The 13,234-nt window shown below is 44.6% G+C and overlaps 1 protein-coding gene across 1 annotated transcript in view; it reads left to right on the plus strand.

The window, feature by feature from the left end:
• LOC142560923 (arrestin domain-containing protein 3-like) overlaps positions 1-7,389 on the plus strand; it is a 273,574-nt gene extending 266,185 nt beyond the window's left edge. Inside the window, exon 9 of the mRNA XM_075673346.1 lies at positions 1,876-7,389. The gene's annotated coding sequence lies outside the window, so the exon portion shown is untranslated. The remainder of the gene's footprint in view (positions 1-1,875) is intronic.
• The last annotated feature ends 5,845 nt before the right edge of the window (positions 7,390-13,234 follow it).

Raw genomic sequence — 13,234 nt, forward strand, 5'->3', positions numbered from 1 at the left:
ATAAATGTAATAAATCCGCGTAAGAATTAATAAAGGGAAAATGAGACATCCCTCCAAACGTAGCTAAGTGCTACAAAGGAAACCCATATGGGTCCCTCGAAAGAAAAGCTTCGCAGTTGAGGAAAAATTCGTCCAGGATTCGAACCCGGGACCACCGCCGTTCCGGGGCGGCCGCTCTACCATCTGAGCTAACCAGGCGGCTAGCAGATGGCAGGCGAAGTCGAATTTGTCAACAATTCAGAAGCAAAGGCCAGAGTTTGACGTAATAGTTCTGCGGAAACCCGCAAGGTGGAGAGGAGTAATTAATAAAGGGAAAAGACACATCCACGCAAACGTAGCTAAGTGCTACAAAGGTGCTACAAATTTTATTATTCCTCTCCACCTTGCGGGTTTCCGCAGAACTATATCGTGTAAACTGCGCATAACGAGTTCAATAAGGTTTTCACAACCATTCGTGAATATAACTTCAATAAGTTGTATCCTGTCATTTTTTTTTTGAAAGTCAACATTGGCGTCACTAACAATTACTGAGTGCAGTTTCTTCGTGCTAGCAAGTTGAAGTACCGATATCATATAATCAAGCGGTCAGCACGATTTCTTGTGAGCAGGTTCCACGCAGAGCTCAGCGTTCCCTCGAATGTCTGCGATTCTGTGCTCTCCAAGTTTAACGACTCGAAATACGGGGACAATGAATATGCCAAATCGTTTCTGCGGAAGCCCGCAGAATGAAGAAGCTGCAAAGCTACTAAGCTGGTTGTTTGGGTGGCTCATCGGTTTCAAAACAAGAGTATTTCTGTGTTCTGCATCTATTTGAATAGGGGAACAGAAATTTGCGTGGAGGTAAAGCTTCCATTAATGTGGTGACAAGATCGTCAGCGGCATCGCGACGCCTACAATAAAAGCGTCTGCAATGAGAACAAAATCTGTGCCATTCGGCAAAATGTTTCAGCATTGTTGCCCCACAAAACGCTCTGGCATCGTTAGTAGAATACCAGCTGCACAAACAATTTCCAATGTAGATTCCCAGGGCACCTTTAAGCGCATACATGTTTGCAAGCTTATTTCTATGCACATTTACTACAGTGGTAGTGTACAAATGAATATAAAGCGCGCTTACTTGTACTCGGCATTGCAGCGTGCATCCACCTCTGTGCTTGTCTTTCTTACGCGTTCAAATATCGCCCTGCGCCGATCAAATACGCAGGCGCCGATTTCTGTGCGGGGAACGCGGCGGCTCCAGCGAGCGTGAAACAGGCTGCTGCACGCGTCCCGCACGACAGGCTGCTAGATCTGCGCATGTGCAGTTGCCTAGGCAGTGCGATGCTATCGGCAATACGCACGCCAATCTTTGCGAACTGCCGCCGCGATAACGGTTTATCGAATTACCATGTGAGGGCAGTAAGTTTGAACATTACTTCTCAGAGTATCCCTGTGGAATTGATCTAAATGTGTTTTAAGAAACCATTCCGTTTCATCTGCGATTATAAAAAGTCATTTTTTCTCTCCTAGAGAATAACCTTAATATTTCTAAAACTGCAGTTTAAGCGTCTCCTTGAAATGCCACTGAGGTCTGAGCGCCTGGAGTCCTGTTAAGCAAAGGCAGTTGTAATGGGGCGATCAGTATAGAAAGATGCATACCTCAATGATTACAATTTTGTGGTCGCTGCTTACCACTGCAGAGAGGCGTGCAGATTGCCGAAAGCAACTCGAGTCGCTTGCAGGATACAGGCTCCCTCGTTAAGGAGACTGCCGTTCTCTATGGCATGGAATGACAGGGTGATCCAGTGACGATGAAGCGTCTAGCATCTTCGAATAATCTCCACACAACACTTAGGATTTGGCGAAGCTTGTGCTGCTTTCTTCTACTCCACAAAGGAACAAGAGCTTAACAAGAAATCAAGCTCTGCCCTCCTTCACAGCGAAGCTGATCGTGAATGGGCTGAACGGAAAGAAGAGGAGGAGACTGCGAGCGTGAAAGAGGACGAGGAGAAAAGACACAACAAAAGTGCAGTGGACGCTGTTGTGATAACCTTTCTTCTTGAACACGGGATCTTGAACTTTACCGAGCAGCACAACACGCTCTCATGTGTTTAGAAACAATGGAATTAGCGTGTCAAAAATGCTGGTAGCGGAAAATATAATTCAGTTGAATATTTTGTCGAATAGAAAAAGTCACGTGGTGTTTGTTTGACTGTGCATCCTAGAATGAGAAGCTCATTTTCGTTCGTTAAAACTCGGTCACAACGCGTGTGTAACACTCAGTCAGTGAAAACAGACCTTAAGCAGGGATGAAAGGTGCTGCGCAGAGAAATACATTCTCTCGAAAATAATGGAATGCAGCTGCCTGTTTTCAGGAAACCAGCGCCCTATATTTGTACTCAACATGAGGCTCCGAATACTGGTGGCGTCATTAGCTTGTCTTGAAAGAAGAGGCACGGCTCAAACTGATTTAATCCGTTTTAATTCGTTGTCGAAAAGGCAGGAATGGAAGCTGGAATTTCAGGCGGGCTCCTGTGTTTCTTCAGTCATTCTCCGTCTATGATCGCATGGAAATTGGCACTTGCAACTGAGTGTGTTATAAACGTGCCTACGAGTAGGCAGCACTGCGACATTGCAGTGACAACCTTTCATCCCTGTCTTGAGGTGCTCCATCACCCATCTCTCGTGCTGGCTTCTTCACCAGGCATTGTACAAATGCTTGTGAACATGGAGTGCGGCTCACAACGGAGAAGCACTCGCATTTTACACCTTGCAAATTCACCGCCTTGTGGTTAGATTCATTCGCATTCATTGTACATTCTAGTTTAGAAAGCTCGTCATGCGCGTATGCGGTGTAATTTCGTCTCTTGCAGCTGCGGAATTAGTGATAGGAATCAGTAAGTTCTTCATCTGAAGCACATGTCTTTGTACCACTGAAGTGAACTGAGGAAATTGTACTTCATTCCGCGTTAACTATTCATTTCGCCTCTTTTGTGAACCGTCCTGTTGTCGTATAGCAGTATCCTTGAAGAAACCATGCGTATTTCTATGGTGTTTGGTGGAAAATTTTGCTCATGTAAATCTCAGCGCCGAAGCACCACCACAATAAATAAGAGCATTGCAGATTGCACAACGATATCATGCCAGTGGCTTATAGCTTGGTGCATTTGACATACAGTGGTTTTTCATTCGTGACGAAATACACTGTCGCGCCATGCACCAAGCAGCTTCTTACCAGAGTCGTCTGTGCTTATTAGGCCGCGCACGAAGCTGGTGTGCCCGTGTACGTGCCTGGCGGCAGCCGCGCGCCAAATATACCTTTGCCCTTTAATTTGCAACAGTACCGAGAAAATGAAATTTTTCTATCAACTTATGAGACAAGTTCATGCGCAATGATTGGCCTGCTGAAGGCTGGCTTAATAAGAATGCTAAAGACTGTGGTATGTTTCATCAGTAGTATTTTTTAAATTATTCTTTCAGTGCCAATTCTGGCAGTTTTCTGAAGATAATAAAAAGGATCATTGTCATAAATTTAGTTCCGTGCTAATAAATGTCGAAAGAATATTAAAAGGTGTAAGTAGTCAAGTGGACTGAAGGAAACATGGCATGCTTATTTAAATAGACACGGACGTTTCGGAGAAGGAGATTTCTACGTAGATCTCCTTCGGCGCAAGATGATCAAATTTAGAGCTACTCTAAGAAGGAGCGCTGCTCTGTGTCCTCGCATTCAAGGCACATTCTGAGACTTACAATGACGATGATGCACGCGCGAACGCGTTTCAATGTTTTGAAAGCAATTCAATATCTTAAACTTGTATAAGCTTCTGTAAAAATTAGTTCTGTTCTATGCGTCCAAGGCTATATACTTATTTCCATCTTGTGGTTTGCCTTTCGGAAGAGCTGAGCTGAAAAACTTTTGTGCTGTGCTAAGGAATGTACCGCTTTGGAATGGCTTTTCTATACTTCTGCCTAAGGCTTCAAGGGCGACGCAAACTGATGGGGAGCTAGGATGAATTCAGTATGTGTGTTCAGTATTCGCCCGCTTTTTTATATATATTTGTGAAGTAGAGATAATTCACACGTTGTATTCAGTGCCGAATCACAAGCTGAGTCGAGTGGTTACATTTTTAGCATGGTAATCAGCCTTTGTAAAATATAGTTTTGCCCAACTTATAGAATTCAAATTCTTTGTAACAGATATCTGTGTTTGTTGAAGTGTGCATTTTATTTCCTGTGTTCTTGCGTTGTCACTTGTGGTAAATGGTGCAGTGGACATTGTTCAATAGTTCGATAATCGTGCTGGGCGAAGTCTACCAGACGTGAGAAATGTTCATCCCGGAAGTGAGCGTGCAGTGCGGTGTTAGTTGCTTGGCCGGTGTTGTGCGTAGTTGCGCGAAGCATTGCATCTTATTTGTAACATGCGATGCCGTACCGAAATTCAGTAAACGTACGTTTTAATACCGTGTGACAACAATGGAGGGGTAGTGTTTGCACAAAATCTTGGTTTAAGCGCATGCGCTGATAAAGAAGTCTGAAGTTTTCATCATAGGGAAGACACAATGAGTGATGCAGACTTTCGCACCACATTTGGTGTTACAAAAGCCACAATTGATGGGTAGGTATCGTACATCTTCGATAACGTACGTCAACACGGAGGGTACTGCACCTACCACACGTCAGTAAAATATGCACTGTTAGCATACGACTGTGGTGCCTGCAGAATTCATAATGGTCACCTCGTGAGCAAGAAGATGTCGGAACATAATTATTTTGTGTCGCCAACCTTCAGCTAAACTGCGCCTGGTGGTGACTGTGAGGATGGCGCGCCTCCTGCGTCTCATAAGACATGATTTCATCACCGCTAAGGATTGATACTTATTGCACCAGAAGGAAGCAGACAACGCAAAGAGACGGAACACGAGAAAGCTTGAGCGCTCAAGCTTTCTTGATGTTCCGTCTCCTTGCGTTGTCTGTTGAATTACTTGCAGGCGCGAACGACTGCATCTGAAAGAAATTGCGCCATGTTGTGATCTAACCGGAATGGATCTCTGAGTGTTTCCGCTGCTGTTCGGTGATATGCAGGGTAGGGGAAACAAAATTTTTGCTGCATAAATACTCGCGGCATCAGAAGACACAAGTAATTATACGTTTGTAAGTGATACAACAATCGCTCCAAGGAGCCGAAGCCAGAAAAGCCAGTGCCTATGCAGTGTTAGTTTAGCGCTTGCTTCCTGTCAGTGCCACACATTTTCTCCCTGAAATATAAGCGGGTATTCTACATGGTGAGATCTGTGACAGGCTCATTTTCAAATTATCATTCAGCGCGTGTGTATTGATCACGTGATAAGGCGTTATGTCTGCATAAAAGCAAGAGCTTCGCCATATCAAAGTATATATGAAATAAAATAAAGGTACGACGCCGGAGTTGTGTTCGAAGCCTTCATCTATTTAAGGAGATTTTTATCAAAAGCAGCAATATTGAAGAAAGACATAGTTAAAAGCAGCTGAGGGGTGAAAGGGTGTCTGTACCTTGGATAACATAGGCATGTTATGAGGAGATTCTTGTTTTAAGTCCAGAAATGCACTTTGCCTCTTCCTATAGGTGATGTAGCCAGGCGCCAGAAAGCACCGACAATTCTTTTGTAGATGAAAGTACAAAATACGAAGAAAATTTTTAAAAAAATTATTAGCCTCATTCGAAATAAAACAAAGATTAACGTGCGAGAATTGCAAAGAAATCCTGTTGTTGCAAGCGTTAATCCTCACTTCCCAATATATCTAAATACCGTGGCTTTATCCTGGACAACTCCTTTCCTTTAGCTTCTGTTACATTTTGTGCCACGCCTTATTTACGTGTTATTCTTATATGCAAGGAACTTTTGCTACACAAAGCGAAGGTCGTCTGTAAATGCGTCTTGCACAAAAATTCACAACATTTCTGTAATTACAGCCCATGACCTGGTCACGCGGCGTGTGCGACCTGTTGCTTACTTTGAAGCTATAAAGCTGGTTGCATACCCCAAGTTTTCGATGCCTCAAGAGCAGATCAGTTGAAGCTATTATACCGCAACGCCGAATACTAATTCCTGTGCCAGTTGAGATGGGCTCGCATTATCTCGCAAGAAAGAGTTCCAGCTGCCGGAGCTGCAGCGCTCTTCGGCTGGCTAACATCTAATCACTGTAAGATTCAGTCTCATGGTATAAGATTTTCGCAAGGTTTACTACTCTTTGATATCTAATTAACATATTACAAGTGAAGATGCCCCTGAGTAATGCCGCAGGAATCGATAACAGTTGAAGCAACTAAAGTATGTATCCGATAAATACTGCTTGCATTTCTCCTAAAATTCATGGAAAGTTAACGCCGCCGTATCCTTTGTTTTCCTCGTCTGCGAGGTAAAATTCTAATTCCGTTTGAGGCCGCAAGAAAGCCTGCTTCCTGCAGTAGGGTTGAGACTCCACAACCCCACGCCTACGACTTTACATCTCCAGCACAAACAAAGAGATAGAAGGAGGGAGGAGTGCGGAATTGCTGCCACCCGCTTTTGCCCTCTATGAGCCCAGAACGGCATCAAGGTAGTTTTCACGTCTATGGAAAATTACGCCAGCAAATGCAAGTACTTGTCGACGTGAGCACGCTGTATGTTGGCGCCGTGCTTTTGATAGGCAATTTCTGAGATGACGCCATCCGCGCAGTGGAATAGGCAAACATCGGCTGAAGCGCATCACGCTCATATTCTTGCATACATTCTTAACACTGGCACGAAAACTTTCAGCAGATACTCTTTGGAATGGTGTTGAATAACATGAGCTTGGCTCGTATGCGTGGATCAGTGAAGCCGCGTTCCTTGAGCGTCCCATATCACCGAACAGGAAATGTTAAACAGTTCAATACGTGTGCCTGCAGCCCCGCAGGGAGCAGCAAATTACATCAATTGAAGCTAACGCTTTTCTGCTAAGGCGAAGATAGCTTTAAGATAGCCCTCATTTGTCCAGTGTATTCGACCAATTCTTTGTTGCTTCACTTTGCAGTGTGCGGTTAGCGGCTTCAGACCATGGCCGTTAGTGTGGAAGGTGCCTTTACAGGACGCCATAACAACACAGTATGCGTTTTAGTAGTTACCGATACCAGCTATTGTTCAGCGGCATAGAAGACTTGAATGGGAAGTAAATTCCATCTTGAATTTGCTTTGTAGCGGATTTAACTGTGGATTTACAAGGGAATTGTCCGCCCCCTTGCAGCTGTTTCTCGTTTGAGCGCGCTACCCCAAAGTTTTGTTTCGCCTTGCGTGAGATTGTGAGCACGGCTATATCACGCACGAATCTGTGGTTGTTGCCAGCTATAGTGTTGAGTGTATTCTGTTGTGCGAAACATCACGTGTCACTACATTGAGAGAAATAAAGCTGAGAAAAAACGGGTGTGGTATCTTTATTTCGTTACTTCCTACCCGCAATCTTACTTAATCTAATGTACACTTTCCAAGGCAAGGATTTCAACATTTTGCCTGTGCTGAATGCGCAAAATAAGATTTTACAGCGAAGCTGTGTACCACTGCCATCCAAGGAAATGTTCGTGTCGTTGGTGTGGTAAGTAAAAAACTCCCCATACGTCAGCAGATCCCGGAGATCGTGCAATGCCGGGCCGACCCGCGGCGGAGGTGCAGTTCCCCATTAAAGAGCCCAAATACACAGCTTCGCTGGCCATCCTTCTTCACAGATTGGAAGGGCACTGAGTTTTTTATTGCACGTTTAAGAGCACTACATCCATCAACGAACTGGAGGAGAATGGCATAATGTACCCACGGATCAATGAGTGGAGCAGGAAATTCCGAGGGCCCGCCAAGTGCAGTAAACACATTAACTGTAGCCGAGTCGTAGAATCTGCTGAACTAGAGGGCGCTTTTTATTGGAAGCTTATGGTTTCGCAAATGTATTTATGACAATGTATGGCCATAATTTTTAATGCAACGTAAGTGAACGGGCTGAAAAAGCCATATGCCGTTGCTTACGTTTGAACCTAGTGTCTCGAAAGAAAACATTGCAATTTGAAGTTGATGACTGAATAATGAAAACAAGAGACCTAACGGACTTATATGCCTTTCCAGAACTAATCAGAGAATCAGTTCCTAGATGCGAAATAGTTTAGAAGAGCAATCTTGTTTTCTTCTCCGTATGCATTTATAAGGTTGTGCTTTGTGTCAGAACAATTTAATAACACACTGGATGCTGGTATCCGCGAGGAAACCAATCTATCAATATACTGAACAAACAGCGCAGGGAACAGAAATACGAGAAAACGACAACACGGACGTGGAATACCATCGGCGGGTTGTATTCGAGGAACGGAAATATATGCACGCGTAAAGTCACAGCTCTGCCCGAAAAGCGAAACATTTAGAGTTATGGCAAAGTGTTACACAGGTGCACAAAGTAAGGGTTGTAGTGTCAATGGCCCTTTAAATTTCAAACACGTTCGCTTGCTACTTGACTAACCTCAAGAAAGCTTACTCCATAACGGCTGACACTGGCTGTCACAACGGCGCCGTGATGAAAGGGACAGCAGCGGTGAGTAGTGCTTCGTATTTTTTCTCGCTTCAACGTATCTCCGAAATAACATAAGATTACGCGACTTCCAACACAAGCCGTGCGGGAACTCAGTGGACACGAAGCCACCAGTCATCTCGGCTTGTTTAGATTTTGTGCCGGCCGTAAATGTCATCTCCAATTTAGCCCACGCAGCCGGGCTAGAAAAAGACGTGCGCTCACTTGTGTTCATTCCCCCGCCCCCTTCCCCCATAGCGGGCTGGAACTGGTTACTGCGGGCACGCCCTCTCCTATCATCATCATCAGCAGCAGCAGCAGCAGCCTTGTTACGCCCACTGCAGGGCAAAGGCCTCTCCCATACTTCTCCAACTACTCCGGTCATGTACTAATTGCGGCCATGTTGTCCCTGCAAACTTGTTAATCTCATCCGCCCACCTAACTTTCTGCCGCCCCCTGCTACGCTTGCCTTCCCTTGGAATCCAGTCCGTAACCCTTAATGACCATCGCTTATGTTTCCTCCTCATTACATGTCCTGCCCATGCCCCCCCCCCCCCACCCCATTTCTTTTTCTTGATTTCAACCAAGATGTCATTAACTCGCCTTTGTTCCCTCACCCAATCTGCTCTTTTCTTATCCCTTAACGTTACACCAATCATTCTTCTTTCCATAGCTCGTTGCGTCGTCCTCAATTTAAGCAGAACCCTTTTCGTAAGCCTCCAGGTTTCTGCCTCTCTCCTATAGGGCTTTGTAAAGCTCCTCGCGTGATGTGGCCCCAGTAGGCTGACGCTTACCACGCTTAGAAATGAAATGAGCGCTTTGCGATAGGAAGTCGCGTCGTCTTGGTGAAATTAAATGACAAGAAGTATTTGAAGTGGCAGAAACAACTGCCCAAAGGATTTCTTATGGTGTGAAGCATTGTGCACCTCATTCTTACCACACTGCGGTAAGTAGGTTCCTCTCTTGGCTCGCTTTAGGCAAAATGAAATAATGTGTGACCAATGTGCGAATCGAGCCTCCGACGTCAAGCCCAGCAGCGGATGCTCTAAGCATTAGGCCATAATTTTTTTTTTCTTGATAGACAGAGTTGCCTAGCGAGGTGCGACCATTTTTCGGGGTCAGGTATGTTTCTAGCCTCCAATCATGGACCGATTTTGCTGACAGTGCGTTCTAAAAAGGTGGGATGCTATAGGACGCTGTGACCAGTGCTCGCCGGGCTGTTCCGTGTAAATATTGTCACGTGGGGGTCACGTTGAAGAACACAGTTGCAATACTGTGAAAGACAAAACTAACTTTTATTGGGCGAACCTGCGCCCACAAAAACAGGCTACACTTATAGCGGCAAACACGGTCGGTGATCGTCGAACATCTGATCAGCGGGTCAAGCGCATCGGCTTTTATAGATCAGTCATCGAACGTTCCAGAGTTATCGCTGGGACCAGCGTGCCTTCCACAAAGGTCTGCATTATTCGCGTAGCGCACACATGCAATCAGATTACACAAGGTTCGGTCACAGACAGCAGATGGAAGCATTGATAACATTCAAGAAACTTCCGATAGATGCAGGCGCGTCCTGCGCTGTGCAATAACATTTCTTAGGCGGTGAAACGTGTCGCCCGATAAAGACTAACAAGTACACGTGTCACTACCCCCCTCTTAACAAGCATCGACCCGATGCTGCAAACGACAGTAATAAAGAAAAACACCCGTAGCAAAGAGAACAACAAAATAAGGAAGTTCGTCAGCGTCCGTAAAGTGGTTTAAGACGCACCACGTGGACCGCTTCAGGTGGTGCGCGGCCCCGCTGTGAATGCGAAATGCCGTCTGGCACGACCTCATAGTCCAGTGCGCCAATACGTCGAATGACCTTGTAGGGTCCGAAATAGCTTCGCAATAGTTTAGGCCGCGAAGGTGAGCGCAAGAGTAGCCAGCTGGTGATCAATTCAGCGTCGTCCTGTTCTTTACCCGCTCGGGACCGCAAGCACGTTCGCCGGTCTTCGTTTCCTTCACGCGTGACGTTATATATCAGTGGCGGAGCCAGTAGCGTTGTTGGGGGGGGGGGGGGGGGGGGGGGCTCACGTTGCAGCTCGGCCTCCTCCTTAAGAGCGAATATTAGCTCGGATGCTCCTATATCTAAATACCTGTAAAAAGAGAATTCGTTTTTCTCGGCAACCATTGCACCAAATTTGACGAGGTTTGTTGCATTTAAAAGAAAAACGTAAATTCTAGTGACTGTTTGTTTCGAATTTCCGATTTAGGTTGTGAATATTTTATTGAAAAGTGACAAAAATCGAAAATATTCAGAAAACGAAACAATTAAGTTTACAACTCTGTAAATCAGGAATGAAAATTGATATCACAATTCTGTGAATTGCACATAATAGCACATCTACAGCGGGGAAAATTGACGTGTTACACATGAGCAACAAAAAATTAAGTAATATGGAAATACAGCTTTTGCAGAACCCTTGTGCATAACAACCAATTCACATTAGATACAAACCGACATATCGAATTTGTCCGTTTTGAATGGTGTAACGGATACCGTTTACAGAACCGCGATATGTGTTCTTGATGCACAGATATTAGTTTGTAAACTTCGTGCTTCTATTTTTTCAAGCTTTCGAATATTTCAAAATATTTTAAACGAAGTTCAGGCCCTAAATCGACATTACGCTTCCAAGAGACACTAGCATTTAACTTAGTCTCTCAAATGCAACAAATTTCATTAAAAGCGATTCAGGTGTTATCTCACAAAAGCGTTTCTGCGTTTTACATCTATCTGAATAGGCCGCGTCGGAGATGGGCCCGAGCTAAAGCTTCCTCTTAAACAATTTGCCTAGGGATCAAATACACGAATAATAACTGCATTGCCATTGCCAAAGATGCTGCAAACGAATTCTTGAACACTACGTACTGTCAATGCAAGTAAAATATGCATTTTTTTATCAAATAATATACTCGTATGTGCAAAAAATTGTGCCCAACTTAACTGATGTCAATGCTTCCATGTTTTTTGTCTATTTATTAAGTAATGAAGATATCACACGAACTTTAGGACTACATCAGTCCGGAGCCAGCAAAGCAGTGCATGCCGCTGATATGAAAAATGTAAAGGCCATGAAATGAACAAGTTGAGGATAAATATGTTATTAACACTTTGTCTTTCAAGATCCTTGTTTACATTCGTGTACATATGCAACGGCCAGTGAAAAATCTCAATGACACTGTCATTTGTACCAATGTATTACGCAGCAGCAGCTGTCACCGGTCGTGTATCGTGAGTTTTGCGCTGAAATTATAGTGGCAACAGAGAGCACGTATAACAAGCAGGAGTTCTGCAGAATATACGAGGGCGAGTCAAATGAAAGTGAGCCACTGCGAATATATGACAAACGGGGTACTTTAATTAAAAGAAGCCCCCATGAGCATTTAGACATTTGTCCCATTGACTAACGAGTCGCGGAATTCCCGTCTCATAAAGCTCCTTGGGCTGCTGCTTCAAAGCGTCTGCAAGTGACTTTCACGTCATCGTCCGAGGTGAATCTGGTTCTATTGAGCTGTTTTTTCGTTTGCCCCAAAATGTGGAAGTGGCAAGGCGACATGTCTGAGCAGTATGGCGGATGTTGCAGAGTTTCCCGCTTGAGCTTTGCCAGTTTTGTATTAAGCACATCAGCGACGTGGGGACGGGCATTGTCGTGGAACAAGATGACCCCATTCGTGAATTTTCCACGTAGTTTGTTCTTGATAGCAACAGGCAGCCGATGCGGCTTTTCACAATATCGGAAACGATTGATAGGCTCTCAAGATTTAGCAAATTCTATCAGTAAACCCCTGACGATTTAAAATACCCAAGAAAGTGGATGGGAAAACGACGCTGCGGTAGCTCAATTGGTAGAGTGTCGCACGCGAAATGCGAAAATAGTGTGTTCGGTTCCCACCTGCGGTTAGTTGTTTTTCATCCACTTTAATTTCCATTAATTTATCGTTTCTTTGTTTCACTTATTAAGCACGATTTCCCCTATGTTTTCTTGGTGTAAGTGTTTGTTGGCTTCTTATGATATGTCTAATAAAAATCGGTGCCCTCGATTAACCCCCTTTCTTCTCGTTGATTACACAACGAGGGTCTCGAATCCGGCAACGTTGATGCTTTCAGGTAGCATATGTGGGTTTATTGACCAGTTGCCTTCACCCAAAAAGTTCCCGTTCTCGCGACGCCTGCGGTAAAAAGGACGTTCCACGTCCGCCGCCAAGGTATGTGAGCGGTGGCGCTGGCTAACATTCCCACGGTTCTACTAGGACACATAAATACCCAAGAAAGTGGATGGGGAAACGACGCCGCGGCATTCAATTGGTAGAGCATCGCACTCCAAATGCGAAGGTTGTGGGTTCGGTTCCCACCTGCGGCTAGTTGTTTTTTCATCCACTTTAATTTCCATTAATTTATCGTTTCTTTGTTTCACTTATTAAGCACAATTTCCCCTATGTTGTCCTTGGTGTCAGTGTTTGTCGGCTTCTGATGATATGACTAATATATATGTACACGTCAGCTGTCGGAGAATATGTGAGAATGTGAGAATTTACAGGACCTCATAGTAGGAGCCACTTCAGTCTCACAGCCGCAGTCGTCTCGCACTACCAAGAATCTCGCGTCTCTCTGTGGTGCAATCTTCATTCGTGTAATTGTCCTATACTTGGCTATCACTAATATCGG

Source organism: Dermacentor variabilis, chromosome 10, assembly GCF_050947875.1.
Source record: "Dermacentor variabilis isolate Ectoservices chromosome 10, ASM5094787v1, whole genome shotgun sequence".
Classification (NCBI taxonomy): Eukaryota; Metazoa; Arthropoda; class Arachnida; order Ixodida; family Ixodidae; genus Dermacentor; species Dermacentor variabilis.